Here is a 26341-nt window from a genome sequence, read left to right as displayed (position 1 = left end):
CTATAGTGTCTCAAAGGAAATGCTTCTTCTAAAGATTTTGCCAAATAATCAAAACTGCGTTTGGCAAGCATATTTTGCACTCTAGCCTTTGAAGGGATTTTTGTTAGGGAATAGACAGATATTATTACATCTGTTAGAAGAACTGGTTGTGAACCTGTTTGGGAGGATAACTTCCTCAGAAAGACTGTCCACCCTGCCACTCATAAAGGATGTGTGCTGACTCCTGTTTAAATATTACAGATATTGAGTGTGTGTTAAAGGCAGCTCTGCACACAATCCTGAAAGTCCACAGTCTGTTCCTCTCTATTCACATGCTGATGTTTGTTTGCACTTGTGCATTTGAACTTAGGCTCTAAGTTCTTAAAGGGTAGGAGCTGTTACTTTCTGATTAACTTTGTATATCTTCCAGCATGGGTCTCTCTATATACATAGACAAAAGCTTAATGTATTCAATCTGTTGAAAAAAAAAGTACCAAGCCTGGGATTTCTCAAGGGTAAAACTGTATTTGGTGATATTTTTATTTCAACATGGACTTCATCCAGCCCCATTCTTCAACAGAGCTCTCCTAAGGTAAGTTTAGAGATAGAGAGAAGAATGAAAGCAAAATGCTGTGATTTCAATACATGGGGCGGGGAGAGGGGGGGAAGCTGATTCTGGCATAATGTATAGCTGACCTGTAATGAGCAATCAACCTTCACACGTTCCCTTAGTTCCTGTTGGTTCACTGGAGCAACAGAAGACAGAACTGTCCTGGAAGGAACATAGCAGCTACAACGGACTTGAGTTTGGGTTTCTATTCTGTTCCACCGAAACCTGTGCAAACTAGGAAAATGATCAAAGCGGCTTATATGAATCTCAGAAACAAACAAGGTGAGGAATTGTGGTGCCTGAATGGAAGCAGAGAGGAGATGCTAGGCAAGGACTGTAGCTCCTGTGTCACTCAAGATCATCCAGAGCCAAAGATTAAAACCACAACACACTTCAGAAGACTGAAGCACAGAATGGTGTATGCACAGAAATGTTGGCATTGTAGTTATGTGCTGGTTCGAAGATTTAGGGTAGTTCTGACTCATATAAAAGAATATATGAAACCATCTATAGGATTTTTTACTTATTTCATTAAAGATAAAGTTTTTCCCACACTGGTCAATCTAAATGTCTTCCAAGTTTTATAATTTATAACAAAATAAAATACTCCGGTCTTTTCTCTTTTGCAACCATTTGCCCCCCTCCCCCATTTTTTAAACAAGATTTGTGGATTCATGGAGATTCTTCCACAATTTTACACTGAGTGCTGCAATTACAGACAGCATCTCTACGGTTGTAAGGAGGTAGCTCTTTCTGCTTTCCTACTCCTCCATTGCTGGTGGGATTGCAAGCTTGTACAACCATTCTGGAAATCAGTCTGGTGGTTCCTCAGAAAATTGGACATAGTACTACTGGAGGACCCAGCAATACCTCTTCTGGGCATATACTCAGAAGATCTTCCAACTGGTAATAAGGACACATGCTCCACTGTGTTCATAACAGCCTTATTTATAATAGCCAGAAGCTGGAAAGAACCCAGATATCCCTCAATAGAGGAATGGATACAGAAAATGTGGTACATTTACACAATGGAGTACTACTCAGCTATTAAAATCAATGAATTTATGAAATTCTTGGGCAAATGGATGTATCTGGAGGATATCATCCTTAGTGAGGTAATCCAGTCACAAAAGAAGTCACTAGATATGCACTCACTGATAAGCGGATATTAGCCCAGAAACTTAGAGTACCCAAGATACATTTTGCAAAACACAAGAAAACCAAGAAGGGTGACCATCGTGTGGATACTTCATTCCTCCTTAGAATAAGGAACAAAATACCCATGAAAGGATATAGATACAGAGACAAAATTTAGAGCTAAGATGAAAGGATGGACTATCCAGAGACTACCCCATCCGGGGATCCATCCCATCATCAGCCACCAAACCCAGATACTAATGCACATGTCAGCAAGATTCTGCTGAAGGGACCCTGATATAGCAGCCTTTTGTGAGGCTGTGCCAGTGCCTGGCAAACACAGAAGTGGATGCTCACAGTCAGCTATTGGATGGAACACAGGGTCCCCAATGGAGGAGCTAGAGAAAGTACCCAAGAGCTGAAGGGGGCTGCAACCCTGTAGGTGGAACAACAATATGAACTAACCAGTNCCCCCTGAGCTCATGACTCTAGCTGCATATGTAGCAGAAGATGGCCTAATTGGCCATCACTGGGAAGAGAGGGCCCCTTAGTCTTGCAAACTTTATATGACCCAGCACAGGGGAAGGCCAGGGGAGTGGGTGGGTAGGGGAGCAGGGGCAGGGGGTATAGGGAACTTTCAGGATAGCATTTGAAATTTAAATAAAGAAAATAATAATAATAATTAATGATAATAATAATAATAATAATAATAATAATAATAATAATAATAAAGAATTTCATCCAGTGGTAAAAATTTAATTTATTTATGAGTAAAGATCTCCAGATTACCTATTATCTCATATTTTTACATCATTTCCTCTTCACCCAGCATTTCTTTTCCTACCATTCTTTGTTGATATTTGTATTAGTACATTTGCTTCTTTACTTGCCTTATTTGAAATATAAACTTTTCTTGCCTTTTCCTGAAATGACCAAGGTTTAGATTAATTGTTCAACTTTATTCTTCCTGTTCTCAGGATTCATTTATTTGTTGCTATTACCAGCTGTTCCTTCTCAATACATTAAAGCTTTTTATTGTTTGTTTTCTTTCTAATAAAAAAGGTAGAATTGTGATTATTAAACATTTACTGGTTATTTTTACTCTATAGGGCTTCAAATGAAAGACCTTAAAATATTGCTTTTTCTCAAACTAAATTCAATTTCATAAAATTTATTTTGTTATCTTGTTGTTTATTGCAAATACTAGTTTTTATTTGGTGGTAGACTTTAGTATTTTACCCGAAAGGCATTAATAGATTTCTGATGTTAGTAACAGTAGTTCATGGGGTATGTTTTATAAACCACAAAAGAAAGGGAGAGTAAATGAATAGCAATGAGTGGTGTGTGTGTGTGTGTGTGTGTGTGTGTGTGTGTGTGTATGTATGCATGTGTATGCATGTGTTTGTGTGTGTGTGTGTGTGTGTGTGTAACAGAATATTACTCATCACAATGCTGCACATTTATAATGCAGGAGATAAGTTACACAGTACAGGAATCTGTTTTTGTTTTTATTTTTTTACTAATCAGGGTTTGTTCAAGAGATAGAAAGTGCATAAAGTATTAAGGATGAAAAGTTTAATGTGCTGAATAATAAGCAATTGGTACTGGAGATTGGTCAGCCGGACTTAAGAACAATTCGAAATGCTATAGAAAGCACAGATGTAAGTAGCAATCACTAGACCAATGCTAGATCATCCCGTCAAGATTCCATAACCTCTCCCAAGCCTCCTCCCTCTTCCCCACTAAGGGATGATCCAGACCTTGTTGGGGAGAGAATAGTGAAGGGCTGGCTCACTGGCTGGCAGAGGCTTAGATGTGGGTGGAGAGCAGTGGAACTTATCGCACATCTTCCTTCTAAGTTGTTAGAGAAAGGCAGCTCTGAAATCACATAAGCACCAGAGCACCAAGGGTGACACCAGAAGCTGGCCACTGGCGTCTGTGCACGACAAGACTAGGTGTTGGAAAAGCTGTCCAGGATACTAAATCCAAGCTAGTGTGTCAAACCCTGAGAAGGAAACTTCTGTCTACACTGTCTCTGGAGTGCTCTCTACTGGCAAAGTTTACCATTTTGAAAGGGAAACAGTTGAAGGACCCAGTCAAATTTTCTCAGAGCAGTTGATGGAGTGTATACTTGGAGCTGAGTCAAATGGATAGATGTCATAAGAGAATTTGAGTTTAAAAAGACTCATAGATTTAGAATTAAGTTTATAAAGCCAGGCATAAGTGACAATCTTTTAGAGTCCTCTTCTGTGCTTCCTGTAAATGTTAAGTTCAAGAAACAGTTTCATTGCCTACTGGGCCTCACATTGTGTTCAGTGATTATCTATTGTTTTGTTTTGATTTTTGATGCTACTTTTAGTCAGACAAAAATGTTATCTTCAGAGTATAACCGTCTCTGTGTTTTGCATTATAAGAGGTTTATAGTATCTTAATGTTACACACACACACACACACACACACACACACACACACACACACGCACAGCACAAATGATTTTAACAATGTATGGAAAGACACGAGAGTTTTCTTGCTTTGCTCCAGCCACACTGTAAAGGTTGTAGTCTTAAAGGTTGTGTGAAAACATACAAATCCTGTTATTCAAGTTGAGCATACCGTGTGATTCATGCATAGAAGGACAGTTACTTTTACCTATTAGGAAGTATGTAAGCACCATACCAATTCTAGTTAATGGAAACCAAACAACGTAAGTTTGGTTAAAATCCACACATGGGTATGGACTCCTATCACTTATAGGCAGGCCTTGGCAGAGAAATGACCGTATCAATGGTGTAGGAAGTTGAAGCAGAATGTCTAGGCTATTATTAATTATGCTAGGTGAAATAGGGGGCTTCCAGAGGAGCGCCATATAGCAGCAGCTGCTCAGATACAGTTATCAATGACCAGAGATGTGTCCCCAGTTCATACTTTTTATAGACATTTACTCTCTCATGCATTACCTCCTGACCATAGTTTCCTTCCAGAACATCCCCTCCTACTGTCTCCTCCTCCCTCATCCACATCTCCATTTCCCTTTAGAAAAGGGCAGGTCTCTCAGGGATAGCAAACAAACTTGGCATATCAAGTTTCAATACAATTAGGCACCTCCCCTCATAAGACTGCAGGAGGCAACCAAGTAGAAAGGTCACACAAGAAGACCAAGCTCCACTCTTACAACATACATGCAGAGGGCCTAGGTTAGACCCTTGCAGACTCCCTGATTGTCAGTTGAATCTCAGTGAGTCCCTATGTGTCTAGCTTTGTTGACTCTGTTTTTCTTGTGGTGTTCTTGACCCCTCTGGCTCCCACAATTCATCTTCCCCCTCTTCAGCAGACTTTTCTGAGCTTCTGCTAATGTTTGGCTATGCGTTTCAGCATCTGTTTCCATCAGTTGTTGGATGAAGATTCTTTAATGACAATTGGATTAGGCACCAATCATGTTTGCCTTTCTGGGTCTGCATTACCACACTCAGGATATTTTTTTTTCTAGTTCATCCATTTGCTTCCAAATTTCATGATGTCATTATTTTTAAACAGCTGAGCAATATTCCATTGTGTAAATGGAACCACATTTTAAAAAATCCATTCTTAATTGAGAGACATCTATGCTGTTTCAAGTCTCTGGTTATTATGAACAAAGCTGCTATGAACACAGTTGAGCAAGGGTCTTTGTGGTAGGATGGAGTGTCTTTTGGGTATATGCCCAGGTATATGCTGGGTCTTGAGTTAGAACTATTCTCAAAGTGACTGTATAAGTTTGAACTTCCACCATCAATGGAGGATATTCCCTTTGCTTCATGTCCTCATCAGCATGAGATCTCACTAGTGTCACTAGTGCACTTCTGATGGATGTAAGATGAAGTCTCAGAGTCATTTTGATTTGCATTTCCCTGATGGCTAAGGATGTTGGACATTTCTTCAAGTGCTTGAGATTCCTCTGATGAGAATTCTGTTTAGATCAGTACCCCAGTTTTAATTGAATTATTTGATTTTTTTGATGTCTAGTTTCTTCAGTTCTTTATATATTTTGGAATTTTACCCTCTGTCAGATGCACAGTCAGTATAAATCTTTTCCCATTCTGTAGGCTGCTATTTTGTCCTATTAATAGTGTTTTTTTCCCTTTATAGAAGCTTTTCAGTTTCTTGAGGTCCCATTTAATAATTGTTGATGTTAGTGCTTGTTCTATTGCTGTTTTGTTCAGGAAACTGTCTCCTATGCCAATGCATTCAAAGCCATTCCCTAACTTCTTTTCTATTAGGTTCAGTGCATCCGGCTTTGTGTTGAGGTCTTTGATCCACCCAAATATGACTTTTGTCCAAGGTGATAGAACATTTGCATTCTTCTATATGTAGACACCCCGTTAGACCAGCACCATTTGTTGAAGATGCTTTCTTTTTTCCATTGTATAATGTCGGTTTCTATGGCAAAAATTAAGCATCCATATGTCTATGGATTTACTTCTGGATATGGAATTCAATTCCACTGCTGAACCTGTCTGTTTTTATACCAGTTCCATGCAGTTTGTTTGTTTGTTTGTTTGTTTTAAATTACCCTAGTTCTGCAGTACAGCTTTCAACCAGGGATGGTGATACTTCCAGAAGTTCTTTTATTCTACAGGATCTTTTCATTATTCTGAATTTTTTTATGTTTCTATGTAAGGGTGAGTATTATTTTTTCAAAGTCTGTAAAGAATTGTATTGGAATTTTGATGGGAATTGAATATGTAGATTGTTCTTGGTAAGATGGGTAGTTTTTAGGTTAATTCTACAGATGAAGAGAGTGGGTGATCTTTCCATCTTCTGATGCCTTCTTCAATTTCTTTCCTCAATAATTTGAAGTTCTTATCACACAGGTCTTTCACTTGCATAATTAAAGTTTCCCTAAGATATTTTACATTATTGTGGCTATTGTCAAGGGTGTTGCTTCCCTAATTTCTTTTTCAGCCCTTCTGTTGCTTGTGTATAGTAAGGCCAGTGATTATTTTTTAGTCAATCTTGTATCCAGCCAGTTTGCTGAAGGTGTTTACCAACAGTAGGAGGTCAGTGGTAGTATTTTGGGGTTCATTTATATATAGTATATGATATATCATATCATCTGAAAATGGGGATATTTTGACTTTTGTCTCTCCAATTTGTTTCCCCTTGGTCTTCTTTATTTGTCTTATTGCTCTAGCTAGACCTTCAAGTGGTAGGCTATATTCCCTCTATCCTTTCTGATTTTGTAAATTTGGATATTCTTTGTATTTTAGTTAGCTTGTCTATAGTTTGTCTATCTTGTGATTTTTCTCCAAATACAACTCTTTGTTTCATTGATTCTTTGTGCTGTTCTATTTGTTTCTATTTTGTTGATTTGATCATTTTGATATTTAATTATTTTGATATTTCCTACCATCTATTCCTCTGGGGTGTGCTATTAAGTTGTTAGTATGATATCACTCTAATTTCTTTATGAAGTTACTTAGTGTTTTGAACTTCCCTCTTAGCACTGCTCTCATTGTGTCCCATATGTTTGGAATTGTTTTACCTTCATTTTCATTGAATTCTAGGAAATCCTTAATTTCTTTATTCTATCTTAACCCAGTAGTCATTCAGTAGATAGTTGTTCAGTTTCCATGAGCTTTCTGTTGTTTTGAAATCCAGCTTTAGCCTGGTGTTATGGTAGGATATAGAGAGTTAGTTGAATTTTATTGCATTTCAGTTTTCTTGTATCTGCTAAGACTCGCTTTGTGACTGAGTTGGTGACCAATTTTGGAGAAAGTTTCATGAAGTACTGAGAAGAAGGTGCATTCTTTTGGGTTTGGGTGGAGTGCTCTGTTGATATTTATTAGGTTTACTTGAGTCACAATATATGTTAGTTTTGTTTTTTCTCTGTTTGGTTTTGGTTAGATGACCAGTCCATTGGTGAGAGTGGGGACCTGAAATCTCCTCCATGGGCTTCGATGTGTGATTTAAGCTTCAGCAATACTTCTTTTACAAATGTCAGTGCTCTTGATTTTGAGGCATAGATATTCAGAATTGCAACATTACTCTGATGGATTTTTCCTTTGATGAGTATGAAATGTTTTTCCCTATCTCTTTTGATTAATTTTCATTTGAAGTCTATTTTTTAGATATTAGAATGGCTATAACACCTTGGTTCCTGGGACCATTTGCTTAGAAAATCTTTTTCCAAGCTTTAACTCTTAGGTAATGTCTATCTTTGATAATGAAGTGTGTTTCTTGTATGCCACAGAAGGATGAATCCTGCTTTCACATCCATTCTGTTAGCCTATGTCTTTTTATTGGAAAATTGAATCTATTAATGAGAGGTATCAATGAATAATGATTATTAATTTTTGTTATTTTGGTTGCAGTGGTGGTGGTTCTCTCTCTCTCTCTCTCTCTCTCTCTCTCTCTCTCTCTCTCTCTCTCTCTCTCTCTCTCTCTCTCTCTCTCTCTCTCTCTCTCTCTCTCTCTCTCTCTCTGTTTGTGTGTGTGTGTTCCCCATGGGTATAGTAAACCTCCTTGTGTTGGAATTTTCCTTCTAGTACCTTCTGTAGAGCCAAGTTTGTAGGTAGATATGGTTAAATTTGGTTTTGTCATAGAATATCTCTTTTTCCTCTATCTATGGTTGTTGAGAGTTTTGCTGTGTACTGTAGTTTGAGATGGAATTCATGGTCTCTTAGAATTTGCAGGACATCAGTCAAGGCCCTTCTGGCTTTTTGAGTTTCCATTGAGAAGTCAGGTGTAATTCAAATAGGTCTGCCTTTATATCCTCCTTTCAGCCTTTAGTATTCTTTCTTTGTTCTGAATATTTAATGTTTGATTTTTATATGGTAATGGGTGAGCTTTTTATATTCCCATATTCGGTGTTATATAGGTTTCTTATAATTTATACACATGTCCTTCTTTGAGTTAGGGTATTTTTCCTCTATTATTTTGTTAAAAATATTTTCTGGGCTTTTGAGCTAGAAATCTTCTCCTTCTTCTATTCCTATTATTCTGAAGGTTGGTCTTTTCATGATATCTCAGATTTCCTGGATGTTTTATGTCAGGAACTTTTAGATGTAACATTTTCTTTGACTAATGTATCGATTTCTTCCATCCTGTCTTCTACCTCTGAAATCCTCTTTCATCTGTCGTATTTTGTTGGTGATGTTTGAATCTATGGTTTCTGTTCATATACCTAGATTTTCCATATCCAGAATTCCCCCAGTTTGTGTTTTCTTTATTGACTCTATTTCCATTTCCAGATCTTGAACTGTTTTATTCATTTCTTCCAACTGTTTTTTTGTTTGTTTTCCCTTTGTCTTTTTTGAAGGAATTTATTCACTTGGTCCAATTGTTTGTGTTTTTCTGAATTTCCTTAAGGGATTTATTTATATCTTCCCTAATATCTTCCCTAATGACCTCAATCATCTTCATAACGTTGGTTTTAAGATCTTCTTGTGCTTCTGTTATGTTGGATTATTCAGGTCTTGTTTGTAGTAGGATAGATAGATTCTGATTGCAACATTATACACTGGCTGGGTTTTTTTGTTTGTTTTGTTTTTGTTTGTTTGTGTTTTTATTTTTTTGTAGTCTTACTCCTGCCTCTAGTCATCTGGGTTTGGGGGTAATTAAAGGTGTAGGTACCAATTTCTGAGTTTGTCTTTGTTGGATGGGTGTTCTGTTTCTTAGGTTCTATTTCTTCTCTGTTTTTCTAGCTTCTCCCAGTCACTGTAGTCTCTGGCAGAGTGGGGAGTCTCTGCCCCTAGTTGTAGACTGGTGGAAAACTAGAAGTTGTTCTTGTGTTTCTGTTTTCTGCCCCTAGTTGTAGACTGGTGGAAAACTAGAAGTTGTTCTTGTGTTTCTGTTGTGTTGGTGATAGGATGGGGGGACACCGACAGTAAGATAGTAGGGGGGTTGGTAGGCAGGCAACCTCCCAGTTTGGGAGGTCTTTAGTAGAGTATGGAACCTCTGGTCTAGTCTTGTCTCTAATATAGTAGGGAATCTCTATCTAATTGGGGGCTGAGATTCTGGTGACTAGAAGGCTGAGAGACTAGGAAAAGGGTGGGCAGGGGATGAGAATTGGGATTTTGGCAAGTGGGTAACCTACCTGAACTTCTACTCATTGAGGTCTTTAATAGAGTGGGGAGCCTACACCCCTGGGGCATAGCAAGTAGGAAGACAAGGGGTAGGATGAGTATGATGTCTACTATTCATTAGATTAATTCACCTTTCAGATTAATGTTGATGTAACCTGTTCTTGTGTAAGAAGACAGCACGATAACCTATATTTTCCTACAACAATGCGTTTATGGGCTACAACTGAAGTACAACTAAGTAAAAGATAAAAGAATTTCAAGATTGAATGCAAACACCATTCTTGGAACAAACCCAACATGATAAATATGTACAAAAATGGGGAAAATGAGAACCCGTTGATTTAATAGGCTTTAAACAGAAAAAGTCTAAGAAAGTGGAAGAAATCAATGATTCAGGAAGTAATAGAAGAAAACCAACAAGGAAGAAAATGTGGCTTTTTGTTGTAGACATTAATTATGACAAACTAAAACAATGGCAAAAAAATACCCTGAAAAACAAAGAAAATATAAAGCATATCCAGAATCAAGAAGACCAAATTTTCTTAAAGAAAAAGTATACAAACATTTTCAGAGAGAGGAATTAAAGAAATGAAACAATAATAATTTTTAAAATTATTGCTGAACCAGCTATTAAAAAACTATAGAAGAACTCTAAAGGGTAGTGAGGGAAGGTGGTGATTAAAGTCATTTTCTGTGAGTGGCAAAAATACAGCTATCAGTCTGGAGGAATTATTCAATGGCATTCCCTTGCCCAGTAATAACTTAATTCAGACATTGACTTTAATACATGTAAAACATCATGCTTCTCTTCGTTTTCCACTGTCTTCTGAGGAGGCTTACACAACACTAGGAAGATCCTTTGTTTAAGTTTTCCTATGCTGTGTCCTTAGAACAAACAAATTGGAAAAGAGATTCTCTCTCTCTCTCTCTCTCTCTCTCTCTCTCTCTCTCCTCTTTCTCTTTCTCGTTCTCTTTCTCTTTCTCTCCCCATCTCTCCCCCATATCTCTCTCTCTCTCTCTCTCTCTCTCTCTCTCTCTGTATTTGAGTGTGTGTGTCTTCCTGCCTGTATGTGTGTGTATGTTTTAACCAATAAAGAAAATATTTACTAATATAATCCAAGTAGAGTTACTCTAAATAAAGCGAAAGGGCACAACCATAGTTCAAGCATTTGCAAAGGCGAGAAGCAGAACAACTGTCTTCCAACCAGAGCAAAGGATTCTTGTGTGCTATACCTTTCCTGAAGTGCATGGGTGTGCAGAATAGAAGGAGCACTCAGGTAAAAGAAAGCAGGGTTCAGTTAGACAGGAGTACAAGCTAGACACAACAGGCTGACTGTGTAGACAGTAGAGAAACAGATTCAAAAGTATAATGATGTTAAGAATACATTTAACACATCCAGATGCTAGTAATTATAAATGACCAAATTCGATAATTAACATATCTATGTTGAGGAAATAGGATGAATACATACCCATGCAACTTGGGTGAGATGCATAAAAGGGTGCTATGTATTAATTTACAGTTTACTTAAAAGTAAAGATGAAATGGCATAAGAAGTTTGAGAATAAATAGAAACATTCTAATAAAAAATAGATATAATTATGTAGATGTGATGGTTTGTATAATCTTGGGTCAGGGAGTGGCACCATTTGGAGATGTGGCCTGTTGGAATAGATGTGACCTGGTTGGAGTAGGTGTGTCTCTGTGGGTGTAGGATTAAGATCCTCACCCTAGTTGCCTGGAAGTCAGTCTTCCACTAGCAGCCTTTGGATGAAGATGTAGAACTCTTAGCTCTGCCTGTGCCATGCCTGCCTGGATACTGCCATGCCCCTACCTTGATGATAATGATGGATACTGAAGTGTTCCCACCTTGATGATAATAGACTGAACCTCTGAACCTGTAAGCCAGCCTCATTTAAATGTTGTTTTTATAAGACTTGCCTTGGTCGTGGTGTCTCTTCACAGCAGTAAAACCCTAACTAAGACAGAAGTTGGTATCAGGAATGGAGTATTGCTGTGATAGGCCTGACTGACCATGCTTTTATTTGAAAGAGTGTGGATTTGGGGACTTTGGATTTGGAAAGCAATGGAATACTTTAAATGAGGCTTAATGAGTCCTCCTAGTTGGAATATGGAAGATTTTGTTGCTGAGAGTAATTTGAACTGTGTTGACCTGGCCCAAGAGATTTCAAAGAAGAATTTCAGAATGTGGCATAAAGACATTTTTTTGTGATATTTTGGTGAAGAATGTGGCTACTTTTTGCCCATTTCTGAAGATTCTGCCTGAGGCTAAGGTGAAGAGACTTGGATTATTGCACTGACAAAGGAACTTTCAAAAAAGCCCATCAGTGACTGTTCTCTGGTTAAGTCTTATGAAGAGAAGTTTGAACAAGCATAGCAAGCTTAGAAAGGAAAAATATAAAATATATGGTTTGAGTATTAAAGGGGTACCAGGAAGTGAAATGGAGCAAAATCCTGTGTTCCAGGAGATAACAGATTAAGGTGGGGATCTTGAAAATACAAACCATCACATCTACATAATTAAGGATCTTGGGACAAGATCCTACCCAGCTAAATTTAGATCCAGGCATGGTGGTACACACCTTTAATCTCAGGAGACAGGCATGCTGATCTCTGCGTTCAAGGTCAATCTACAGAGCAAGATCCAGGATAGCCAAGCTTAGGCAGTGAAGGATTTGGAAAACAGAAAGCCAGTGATAATGTAATAGTACAAGGGGTCATGTTCTAGTTCCAGAAAGCAGCAGAACTCAGCAGCTTCAGCCATGTGGCACTGGCTCTAGAGTTAAGAATGGAAAGAACTACTGGGACTACTGATGCTGGTCAGCTGGAGCTAAGAAATTAGCAACAATTAAGAAGAGACCAGCATCACTGAGATGAAATCTTCTGGGAATTGTTTTCTGGGAGCACAAAGAAGTTGTGTTCCAGAGTTAGCCAAGGTTATACCTCATGCTGCTGCTGGACTTGGTAATGTGTAAGATTCATCCAGGTGGTGCTGGTTTTGAAGGCATGAAGTGGTCACGAAGAGCAACTGAGGCTCGGCACTGTGAGAGGCCATGGAAGGCCATCGGTGAAGGTGCAAATGATGGCCCAGGACTGAAGGGGTTATGCATTGTTTTGGAGATGCCAGTACCACGAGATGACCACCAAGAACAGCAGCAGCAGTGGAGAACAGGCATCTGGAGCCTAGAGGAAAAGCTGTGTGCTACAAAGGACAGGGCTGGAGAAGTGACCCAAGTCCTTGCAGGAGCCCAGAAGATTGTGAGTTGGATCCCAGACATTGGACAGTTGGAGTTTAATTTTTGCTTTTGATTGTGACTGTGTCCTGATATTTTCTCCTCTTGAAGGAAGTTTTTTTGTGAAGCCCACAGTAAGAGACTTTGAATTTTGAAGTACTTTGAATTTTAAAAGATACTGGATATTTTAAAAGGATTGAACTTTTAATATGTAAAGACTGTGGGACTTTCAAAGTTGTTTAGATCTTGGGGATGATTAAGAAACTAAGGGTTGAGGCTTACTAGTGATATGTTTGTGTGTCAAGTTGACAAGGGGTCAATTTTCCTGGCTAGTGTTGTGTCAACTTGACACAGGCTGGAGTTATCACAGAGAAAGGAGCTTCAGTTGGGGAAATGCCTCCATGAGATCCAGCTGTAAGGCATTTTCTCAATTAGTGATCAAGGGGGGAGGTTCCCTTGTGGGCGGTGCCATCTCTGGACTGGTAGTCTTGGTTCTATAAGAGAACAAGCTGAGAAAGCCAGGATAGGAAAGCCAGTAAAGAACATCCCTCTATGGCCTCTGCATCAGCTCCTGCTTCCTGACCTGCTTGAGTTCCAACTCTGACTTCCTTTGGTGATCAATAGCAGTATGGAAATGTAAGCCGAATAAACCCTTTCCTCCCCAACTTGCTTCTTGGTCATGATGTTTGTGCAGGAATAGAAACCCTGACTAAGACAGTAGATAAGATCATAAATTCTGCAATCAATCAAAAAAGCCTGAGGCAAAATAATGACTATTTTCTACTGTAAATAATAAAGAATAGGAAGAAAGATGTCAGAAATGCAAGGAGAAATGTCATATTTAGAGAAGGTGAGAGCTGATCTAGAAGAGTAAATGTTTCTAAAGTCAAGTTCACAGGTGCCAGGATTTATAATTTAAGTTACAAGGATATGTAAGTGTAAGTAAGTCAAACAATTCTCCACAATTCTTTTTAAAAGTGTATATAAAATACAAAAGCAGTGTCTTTAAGGACATTTGCCTCTGTGTGTCAGGTATCATTCCTGATTGCCAGCTCATGTCCCCTTACCCATTGTGTCAGGCCTCAAACAAATGTTAAGTTCTTCAAAGCAGACAATACTGAGTATGATTTCTAACCACAGTGCAATAAAATTAGGGATTAGGAACAAAGACAAATAAACAATATCAATCAACTGAAATGTTTTAAAACACCCAATAAATAATTATTAGGTTAAGGAGAAAATAAAAATTCAAATAAAGTGTTTTGAAATGAGGCGTGATGTGACCATGCAAATAAAAACCCTGTGGCTGGACCAAAATGGCTGCCAAGAGGAGAAAATTATGACCTTAACCTTGTTTATTAGGAAACAAGAAAAATGAAAACTGGATGAATCAAGACTTACAGTCAGAGAGCTGGAAGAAGAAGACAAGTAAACAAAATGAGCACAGAAAGAAGTTAATAAAGATAAAAGCACAAATTAATAAAAATGGAACACAAACAACCAGACTTAAAAGCAGACTTGATCAATAAGGCTAGAAGCTGGTTCTCTTAATATAATAAAATAGACCAATCCTGGCCAAGTTTGAATTTTAAAAAGTAGACTTTAAAAGGAATCAAAGTTATATAAAGATTGCAGAACTACAGATAGAAAATACATCTTTTAAGAAAGTTAATTTCTCAAGAAAATATAAATTACTATGAGTTTCTAAACGCATAGAAATATAGATTAACAAATGTTCATACAGAAATTAAGAAGGTCTTCAGAGTTCTAATCCACCTCATGTGCCACAAACATAGCTACAAGAAGGACTTGCCAAGGCCTCTGCTTGTGCAAACTCAATACCTGTTACAAAAATACAGAAACTTTCTTAATCTTCTACATGCCAAAGTTATCATTATATTAAAATTTCATAAGACATATAAAAATAAGTTTATCTCACTAATAATGTAGCACAAAATCATAAAACAATAAAAAATAAAGAGCCTAAAATTCAGTTTAATATCACCCATCACTGTCTGTATGCCTGTCTGTCTATCATCTCCCTCTCTCCCTTGCTCTATCAATCATCTAGCTATGTATGTATGTGTATATATATATATATTACATATGCATATGCATACACATACACATACACACACATATATCTTAATCAACAAAATCTTAATTTTATAAGTAATATCTTTTAAAGTTTTTACTAATAGAGGACTTAAAAGGTCTTGCTATTCAGAATCACAAGTCAAGGTGTGCATCACTTACGCTGACGCATAGGGTGAAGATATACAGGAATATTACTTTTCTAAGAACTTTCTCATGGCTCATCTAAGTACTCCTAATCTCACCACAATGGGCACCATTATTGATATTATTAAAATATCATTGTTAATAGGAAAATTAAAGCTAGTGGCAGCTTTTTCTTTATTTGGCTGCAGTGTACTAATATCTCAGGCAAATCAGAGTCAACACCATAGTGTGTTTAGGTTGGTAACTCACCATAGTTATCACTCATCCACTATTGGAAGTTTTTGTAACTTGTGAAATAACTAGAAAAGAAAAGTATTGGAGAATTAATCTGAAATGACAAAAAGAGCCTGTGAAATCTAATACACACACACACACACACACACACACACACACACACACACACACACTACATTATAACAGAATTATGTAAAGCTTATCATTGAAAGCCACAAAAATTAAAGGAAGGATACAGAGAAGATGCATTGTGAATGAAGGAATAGTAATCCCAAGGAAAAGGTTTATCTTCCCATGCTGACTTATTAATCATGCTCTGGTTCATGCAAAACCTACTAAAGTCCCAATAAAATTTGATAAGCTGTTTTAAAAGCTTCTCTAGGAAGGGAAATGTATTACAATAGCCAAAATTCTTTCTAAATGAAAAAGTAAAAAGACTTGGCCTAGCAGGCATCAAAACACCATGAACAGTAAAGACAGAGGTAGAATTGAGACTACATTGTTTACATGCAAGTATTGACTAAGTTCATTCAATAGGGCAGCTCATTGTATTTCTGAGTTCTATTTGTGGCTTTAAGAATGTTGGCATGAAGGTCTGATTACACTGATTAAAAGTCTTGTTTTATAGTATTGTTTATTATTATTAAAAGTCTTGTTTATATATAGTGAATACATATAATTCATTCAAGCATGCATATTATCTATGTATGAGTTCCTTCTATCACTTCCTTTCTTTAGATAAATAAAATATCAGAAACAAACATAGACACAATATTTTGTAAACTCAGCCTCACTTCCCTTAGCTAAACTTTGCACAAAAATATTGCTTATTCCAGTCAGCCACCTTGCATTCTTCCCTGTTCTATGACCCTTGCACTTTGTGTGTGCTTTAGTTATTTCTGTTGACTTTTATGGCTCCTGGTATTCTTCACATGCTTCCTGTGAAAATAGAGTGATTTTGGTTTGGAAGGTTGTACTCTCTATACATTCTCTGCATGATGTCCAGTTTATAGGCCTTAGTTATTGGGCATGGTTCTTCTTCTTTTTTCTTTTTTCAAAATTTTAATATATTTATTATTATTATTATTTTCTTTATTTACATTTCAAATGCTATCCTGAAAGTTCCCTATACCCCCCCGCCCCTGCTCCCCTACCCACCCACTCCCACTTCTTGGCCTTGGCCTTCCCCTGTGCTGGGTCATATAAAGTTTGCAAGACCAAGGGGCCTCTCTTCCCAATGATGGACAACTAGGCCATCTTCTAGTACATATGCAGCTAGAGACACAAGCTCAGGGGGGTACTGGTTATTTCATATTGTTGTTCCACCTATAGGGTTGCAGCCCCCTTCAGCTCCTTGGGTACTTTCTCTAGCTCCTCCATTGGGGGCCCTGTGTTCCATCCAATAGCTGACTGTGAGCATCCACTTCTGTGTTTGCCAGGCACTGGCATAGCCTCACAAGAGGCTGCTATATCAGGGTCCCTTCAGCAGAATCTTGCTGGCATGTGCATTAGTGTCTGGGTTTGGTGACTGATGATGGGATGGATCCCCAGATGGGGTAGTGGGCATGGTTCTTCTTGACTGAGAAGATTCCCCACAAAGACTTAGTATGCTTGACTTCCAAGGATCTTGGCACACCTTGTAACTGTCTATCTGCAGAAGACAGGAGACCGTAGAATTGGAGTTCTCCACTGTCTATCTAATAATCCATGTGGTTGCCCTGACATAGGGTTGGGTTTGTTTTTCCAAGATGAGATTGTCCCTAACGTGAGCCATGGTGTCTGTAATATAATTATAAAGAGGGCAATGGTGAAAAGTGAAGGCCAAGGCAGCGCTGAGAACTCAGATAATGTTAGGCAGCCTCCCTTCTCTGTGTATCATGGAGGCCCTCGTCTCCAAGCTTGAGGCAGGCAGGTAAAGTAGGTTGAAACCACACGCTCCTCTCCTAGCACCTCTTGCTTCAGAGCAGATAGATGGTTGAAAGAAGGCACATATAACTCGTCCTTCCCTCCATTTGTCGTCTTTTGAAACCCCTCTACTCTTAGGAGTTTATCATCAGTATTTCACTGGGAAGAAGGGAATAGGTGAATTGCCATGAGGATATAAGAGTTCCCAAAAGTCAGTAATTTTTGTCCTTTATATTTGTTTTGTTTATTTGTGGCTCAGATTAGTGATTTTATTTTCCCTGATAGAAAAGTTTATAAATGACATTTGGAAAATCTATAAAAGTTATAATAACATAAACACAATACTAAAAATCTATCCATGGAAGAAAATTATAGTGAATACTGTCATACTATTCAAATGTTTTTATACCAATTTGTTCTCACTACATAATATAAATAAAATTTTTTATATGGTGAACTCATAGTTTTGTGCCTATAGACATGCATTAGTGGGAAAGCACCATTTATGTTACACGTTTAGTTTGAATAAACAGAAATCTTTCCTGGATTAGCTATGCTCACTTCTGGATCCCAGAGGCCAGCATGATACCTGGAATTTGTGAATGGGTAATTTGCCAATCACAAAGCATAAAATTAATTTTACTTTTTCTTACCATTCTTAATTTTTCCATTTGTGTGAGCATGAATGAGAATGGCTCTCATAGGCTCATGTGTTTGAATATATGGTTCTCATTTGGTAGAACTTTCAGGGGAAGATTAGAAGCTCTGTCACGGGGTCTTTCACAACCTCAAAACCAGTTACCCTTGTCTCTGTTACACACTTGTGGATCAATTATAAGCCCTCAGCCTGCCTGCCTGCTGCCATGCTTCCTGTTATAGAGTCATGAACGCAAACACTCTAGAACCCCATTAAATGCTTTCTTCTATGTGTTGCCTTGGTCATGGTATTTGGTTATGTCAATTAGAGTGCCTAAGAAACCATAGAACAAATCTTTTTTAAAAAATATTTTTTTTATGGTTTGTGAAATATTTTCTTTTTTTCAATTTTTTATTAGATATTTTCTTAATTTACATTTCAAATGTTATCCCTAAAGTCCCCTGTACCCTCCTCCTAGCCTCCTCCAATACTCACCCACTCCCACTTCTTGGCCCCGGCATTCCCCTGTACTGGGGCATATAAAGTTTGCAAGACCAATTTTCCCAATGATGGCCGATTAGGCCATCTTCTGCCACATATGCATCTAGAGACACGAGCTCTGGGGGTACTGGTTAGTTCATATTGTTGTTTCACCTATAGGGTTGCAGATCCCTTTAGCTCCTTGGGTACTTTCTCTAGCTCTTCCATTGGGGGCCCTGTGTTCCATTAGTCTCCCGACCAAAAAAAGCCCAGATGGGTTTCGTGCAGAGTTCTATCAGACCTTCAAAGAAGACCTAATTCCAATTCTCCTCAAACTATTTCACAAAATAGAAACAGAAGGTACTCTACCCAATTCATTCTATGAAGCCACAATTACTCTGATACCTAAACCACACAAAGATCCAANAAAAAAAGAGAACTTCAGACCAATTTCCCTTATGAACGTTGATGCAAAAATACTCAATAAAATCCTTGCAAACTGAATCCAAGAACATATCAAAACGATCATCCATCATGACCAAGTAGGCTTCATCCCAGGGATGCAGGGATGGTTTAATATACAGAAACCCACCAACGTAATCCACTATATAAACAATCTCAAGGACAAAAATCACATGATCATCTTGTTAGATGCTGAGAAAGCATTTGACAAAACCCAGCACCCTTTCATGATAAAAGTCATGGAAAGATCAGGAATTCAAGGCCCATACCTAAACATAATAAAAGCAATATACAGAAAACCAGTAGCCAACATCAAACTAAATGGAGAGAAGCTGGAAGCAATCCCACTAAAAATCAGGGACTAGATAAGGCTGCCTACTTTCTCCCTACCTATTCAATATAGTACTTGAAGTCCTAGCTAGAGCAATTTGACAACAAAAGGAGATCAAGGGGATACAAATTGGAAAGGGAGAAGTCAAAATATCACTATTTGCAGATGGTATGATAGTATATATAGGAACCAATCTTGATAAAAGAATTGACTTGTCCATTCGACTCTGTTCTTTGGCTTAAATACCCATAAATATGTATGTTTATAGTACACACATGCTTTTGGGAGGTGGATAAAATATCTAAAGCAGTTAAGCACCCTTAAGACCGTTTCCCCTTCAGCTTTGACAACATCATAATTCTTTCTAATATTTTTGTAAATATGTTAGATGTTATTTGATACCCTTAATTATTGAAAATCCTAATAAGAAATTATATACTTACCTTAAATTTTTCTAATATATTGTTTCTTTTATTCATCTGTTCTTTAAGGTACTGAAGTTTAGTTCTTAAAATTGAAATTATAGAAATGACAAATTCTTTAGTAAAAGAAAATAATGTGAAGATATTATTATAATGACATAATTAATTACTTCATAACAGATTCTGAGTATAACATAAAGGTTTAATAACAATAATTTTAATTTAATAATAATAATAATAATTTAATAATAATAGTTAACTGGAAATGAAGTGTTAATATTTAGTATTTTCATCACAATAAATACAACAAATGGGAATGTATGTAAAATACTAGAGAAATAAATGAAAACTAATTTGACATTTGTCATACAAAAATACATTATCGTGCATAATGGTAACCTAAATAATATACTGAACTGTTGGAGAAAGGGAGCTTGTTGTCATGAGCCCAAATCACTAGTCATTTAAAACTCTAACTCCCTCAGTACTAGAAACAATAAAATCAAGCCATCCATTAACTGAAGAAAGGGTTTTTTCCCATTTAAAATGGTATTTATGAACTATCATTGGTATATAAGGCATTTGGGTTGTTTTTCTAGTATTAAGTGATAGATTTGTGATCTTGCTCATTCATAAGACATCTGGATAGAGTTAGGTATTATGTTTGTGGCCACAAAACAGAAGGAATCCTTGAGCCTTCAAATGTATCCAATCCAGCATTTCCCTGTCAATTAATACAGTGCTGTGGCCAACAGAATACTTATAAAAAACTCAATGACTGTTTCTTACGTTTTTCAGACTGAACCTTTGGCACACTATGCAATCTCAGTAGATGTGTTCTTTGAAGTTCTCTGCTGATACTTGCTGGAGGAAGACAGATTTCCATCACTTGCTTTCAGCTATGGAATATTCCAGCACTTGTAAGGACATTGGGCAACATAAACATTTCAAAAAATATATTGGGATTAAAATATTAGATCCCTTTACTTCTATTCTTGGATTCATTTCCATAGGCTAGTAACTGGGCGAGAGCTTCTTAGCAGTACACCTGAAATGTGTGGGAAAGAATACCACATAACGTGGAGGGTTTCATCTCTAGGATGTAGACTAAGTGGATGCTCTTAAGCAAGATGGCCACTACTCAGGCTCTGGCCCTTCCTGGCTCAGGAGGGAACTTTCTGGCAGTAGGCACATCAGTCATTTGGAGCAGAGTATCTCTAGAGCCAGTCATGTTGAAGCAAAGACTTTGGCAGTTTTGTTGTCATATAGAAGCAAACTGGGGGTCTGATAGGTTTTAGGTTTGTTTGTTTCACTTGTGGTATGAATTAGTAAAACTCCATATCGGAGAACCAGGTCATAACATATCTTTAAAAACAGCTTTTAGTAATGTTCTTTTAGAGGTTTTGATTTGACAAAACTGAAGGCACTTTGCCAATTATTTCAGCATTAGATTTCTTAATTATTAATTAATTCATTAATTATTAATTAATAAATATAACATTATTAGATGTTCCTACTAATAACAAAGATGTGTTGCTTTCTTATTAAAGTATCTGCCTGACTGGATAGAATTGTGCTGTTCAATTCAATTATATACCATCAGATGAACTGGATAGGTTTGAATAATTCACCCTGTAGGACTTCATTTTTTTGTGTTCTATTTTCTACTTAAAGAGATGATCTGAAGTTGCCGAATTGCATGAAGACCTGTAGGAACAAAGAGTGTTGCCGTGTAATTTATACATGAGAACAAAAGATAAATAGTTGTTCTTTGCAGTTTTGATCCACTTAGTTCCATTGTTGCTTTATTTATCTGCCTCAACCTTCACAATAGTTACTTTCTTGTTGCTGTGATAAAATACCATAACTAGAAGCAATTCAAGGAAGAATGTTTATTTCGGTATATGGCTCCAGAGAGCTAGGGTTCATTATGTCAGGGGCAGACTGGCAGAGGCTGACAAGATGGTAGGAGCAAGAAGCTGATCACATTTTTATCCAGGTGCAGGAAACGGAGTGAGTGAACTCTGAAGGTGGAACTCCCAAAGTCTGCTCCCAGTGAGGTACTTCCTCCAGGCAGGATTCACCTTCTAAATGTTCCATGATCTCCTTCCGAATGATACTGTCATTGTTCTGATCTCCTTTATGTATTCATTTCTAGGACAAACTGTATCACAGCAGAATTTCTGGTCCTCTGGTTATACTGTCTTTCTGCACCCCTTTTCCAGACGGTTCCCTGAGCCACAGTTTCAGGAGCCGGGATACAGATGTATCTGTTGGGACTGTGTTCCTTACCATCCATTGAGCTTTGCATTGAGTCCAGTTGCGGACTTTCCATGTTATGGTGACTCCTAACTATAAAATTATCTCATTTCTATCACATAACTGTAATTTTGCTACTATTATGAATTGTAATGTAAATATATGATATGCAGGATATCTCATATATATATGTGTGGCCCAAGGTTGAGAACCACTGCTCTAGAGCCACACACAGAAAGCCAAAGCCAATCCAATAATGCTCTTTATGGACATCTTTAAAATGAAATGGAATAGCCAAATAACTAAAATAGTTACAAGTGGTTCCAGCTTAGTGTGTATAATATTAATTAGAACTTGTGGTATGATTTTGGTTAAAAGACTGAACTCTGAGAGACTGGTGAGTCCCTGTCATGCCTCAGGTGCAGCCTTCACATCTGTCTTCAAAACAATAACAAGCACCTTATAAGGCAAGGACTACTTTCCTTTCCAGATGAGAATCTAGCCTTTAGGGAGTCTCTTGACTCAGGTTAAGAACTGCAGACTGTACTCAAAGTATCAAAGTATGATGAAGTCCTTCAAGGTCCACGTGCTGTCTATTAAAAGGGGTGTCTCCTTCATGAAAGTAAACAGAAGCAGAAGCTCAGAATCATGCTGTCTGAACACCTACTATATACCAGGTATTGTCTAACCCTTCAACCTATTTTAATTTAATCTCCAAAAGTTTACATGAGGAAAATTTTATTGCCACTTTAGACATCAAAATATGATATCCATATTAATTTGATACTTGATAATGCATTTCTCAATATTTAGAATTTACTCAAAACTTCTCCATATATATATATATATATATATATATATATATATATATATACACACACACACACACACACACATACACATATGTACATATAAAATGGATACAACTACATGGATCAATGTTTCAAAAGCTGTCAGTGTTGAGCCAGTAAGATAACTCAGTAGGTAAATGCAATTGCTGTCAAGACTAATTCTTCAAGTTCAAACATTGGAATCTATCTGGGACAAAACAACTAACTCTTGCTCCTCATCCTGGGACCTCCACATATGTATGGGTGACATGTAATCAACATACACACACACACACACACACTAAGTAAATAGCTTTAAAATTACGGTTTGAGTTACCTTATATTTGAAACTACTTAAATGTCTACCAAGGCATGAAGAAAATGCTTTTTTTCAAATATGATTTAAACACTCTTTATAAATCGACACTACATGAATGATAAATTTGGTAGCTTCTTATTGCTCCAGGTACAGAATCGGTAAGTGCCAAATAATCTGAGGATCCCGAGTGTCAAAAAGAGTTGCCAACAAATAAAAGGCAAAAGAAGACTATATTTGAAAAATAATTGTGGAGTTAGATGATAATTACTTTAGATGATAGTTCTCTCCTGATGCCTAAGAAGGACATATGTGTTCAACATCATTCACTCTCAGTCAGCTAACGCACCCTACTGAGAATGCATAGCTCGCACACAGACACTACATGTCACTGGCATCTTATGAGTATTCTGGTTTTGACGCAGCCCAGGCATTATTGTCTTTCTTTCTTGGTTTCTTTGGTTTCTCTGTGGAGCCCTAGCTGACCTGGAGCTCACTCTATAGACCAGGCTGGCCTCAAACTCAGAGATCTGCCTGCCTCTGCCTCCCAAATGCTGGGATTAAAGGCGTGTGCCACCACTACCTGACTTAGGAGCCCCTTTTCTAGCCACTCTAAATCTGTAAAGTCAACTTTTCTTATTCTTCCCTTTTAATCACAAATTAGAGTCTCTGTGGCCCATAGGTTTTCAATGATTGAGTGTTTGTTCACTATAAGTTTCTAATGAAAATGCATACTCTTATATTAAGTTAATATACTAATATTCATTGGCTGTATTAAAGTACATGAAATGTTCCTGAAAGTAGAAAGTTAACCTTTAGATCAAATGTATGGAACTACCACACACTTCTTACTGGCTCCTTTGTTATTTTTTTTTCCTTTTGGCATGAGGAAGAATTGACTGTTTTCTTTCTTTAAAATATTGACTTTTTTTTTTCTAAAGTGTCTTTGTCTTTGTTATGGTTTCATGCATTTTTACCAAGGGGTGTGTTTTCCTTTTAGAATTAATTCTCTATTATTTCTCCCTTCCTGCTTCAGTTAACTCAGTCATTTATAATTTTGTCAGATTTATTTATCTATCCAAGGCACCAAATTTATCCTCAAGTCATTTAAACAGCAAAAGAGACCAAAAAAAGGAAACATTCAAGGGCTCCAGTGCTCTCACAAGGCAGCTGCCAGCTCAGTCCACAACACGGTGACTTCCAGTAAAAACAGAGACAAGTCTCTGAGGTGTGGACCCCAATGGCCGAGGAAAGCCACAAGTTCAAGCTGACCTCGCCAAAAGCATTTATACTTTTAGCCAAACTTATTAAAAACAAAAATCGTTTGAAAAGAGAGAGAGAGAGAAAACATGCCACTGAGTTTCATAACCCAGAGATGACAGGCTACAAAGGGATTTTAATTTTAATAATCTTGCCTGCTAAACAAAACTCTGAGTCTGTTTTTCTTCCAAGTTCCCCTGTTTCCCACTTCCCAACCATTCCAACATCAGGCAGCCTACCCGTGTGACTAGAAAAGTAAACTCCATATTGGCAGGGTTTGTTTGTAGGAAGAATGTCTTTAAAGACAATAAAGAGAGGGGGTGGCGTAGACTCCTTGTACATACTTACATAGAAATGGTTTAGCCCAGTGTCTCATGTCCTTTAGTCAGGTCCACTCTGTGGATTCACCCTATTTCCGCCTCATCACTCTCACTATTAGCCTTCATTGTCCCAGAAAACATCATTTATACTTTTATTTGTTATATATAAATGACAATATTATTTTAAAAAGACTTCCTGCCTTAGTTCTAGAATGAAGCATAAACGAATGGTCAATCAGAAGCTTGGAAAAGATAGGAGCTACCCAGTGTTTATTCACTTATGAAAATCCAAAATGATTGAAGGACACAGTTGAAACAAAGACTTCTCCCAGAAACCTAAATGTTGTTTTATGTCAGGAAAAAAAAATCTAATTTAAAATGGATTGCATTTACTAGCCTTTGGCAGCATGGATGGCCAGAAATAAAAGGATTCAGCAGTGATGTTCACAGGTTTAGAAATAGAATTTTCCACAATAGCTGAGGTCTCTCTCCTTCAGACCAGTCAGTAGCCAATAGTGAAATGACACTGCCACTCAGAGGGACATGGTGTAAGTTGGGTGATGGTGGCTCTATATGGACATTCAGAAGATGCAGAGATGTGACCCTTAAGCTAGGTGAAGATTTTCAGGGTTATGTAATCACATAGAAGATTGGGTAGCCTTTCACTATGCATGAAAAAAAAATCATTCTTTCCTTTTTGGGAGACACAGAGTAGCTCATCTGCTATGAGTGGCCTTCTATTTATGCCCTACCAGACAGACACATTTCAAGTCCCCTGTCTTAGCAACGTAAGAGCAGGAAGAAGACCTGGGTACCAGCTCTGCCTTAAGTGTGGGGAGGGAGGCACATACAAAGGCAAGAGGCTATTTTTTTTTAAGTGCAGCAAGATAGTTTTGACAATTTAGCTTATAATTATTAGAAGCTAAGCCTAAGTTAGAGAAGTTGTTGGTTTGTATAGGAAAAAGATGAGTTTTAAACTGCCTAGACAATAAATTTAAGATTATAAATTATTACTATGTTTTACATACATATTAAATATGCACTAAAGGAATGTATTAGCTGTGAAATGTTCTTTAACATCACCCTGTGTTTCCTCCTCTTATACTAGATTTACCTTACGTCACTGAGAGAGTGCTTGCCTAACATATGCAAGACTCTCAATTCAATCTCCAGCTCCACAATTAAAAATTTACTTTTACATCTTATTGGACAGTAGATGAAAATGAAGAGTGGCATATGTCTTTGTATGATGTAGTTGTCAGTACGGTTTATTGAAGTAGAAAGGTTTTGAAGATCTTCGGTCACTTATAATATACATCTACATATTCTTAGATATACCAAAAACATTGGGCAAATTATATCTGAGAGTGAGCAGAAAAATGGGTGCACCTGAATGTAGTTCTAGCATCTCACTATCTCCTATATGGTCAGTGCCAGGAATAGCAGACTATGGAAAATATATTCACAACATCAACTGTTGATTGTTGCTGATTGTTGCTATGAAACTCACATGTGTAAAGAAATCATCTTTTAAGAAAGTAACAGTATGGAGCCAGGAGTGGTGGCGCACGCCTTTAATCCCAGCACTCGGGAGGCAGAG

The 26341-nt window shown here is 37.4% G+C and overlaps 1 long non-coding RNA gene across 1 annotated transcript; it reads left to right on the top strand.

The window, feature by feature from the left end:
* Positions 1-106: 106 nt before the first annotated feature.
* LOC115064058 lies at positions 107-21097 on the top strand. Its single transcript, XR_003843925.1, has 3 exons — positions 107-571; positions 712-871; positions 20555-21097. It is a non-coding gene; the product is annotated as an uncharacterized LOC115064058 (long non-coding RNA).
* The last annotated feature ends 5244 nt before the right edge of the window (positions 21098-26341 follow it).

The sequence above is a fragment of the Mus pahari genome, chromosome 5, assembly GCF_900095145.1.
Source record: "Mus pahari chromosome 5, PAHARI_EIJ_v1.1, whole genome shotgun sequence".
Classification (NCBI taxonomy): Eukaryota; Metazoa; Chordata; class Mammalia; order Rodentia; family Muridae; genus Mus; species Mus pahari.
Note: the sequence above shows the minus strand (reverse complement) of the source record. Positions and strands in the feature narration are given on the sequence as shown.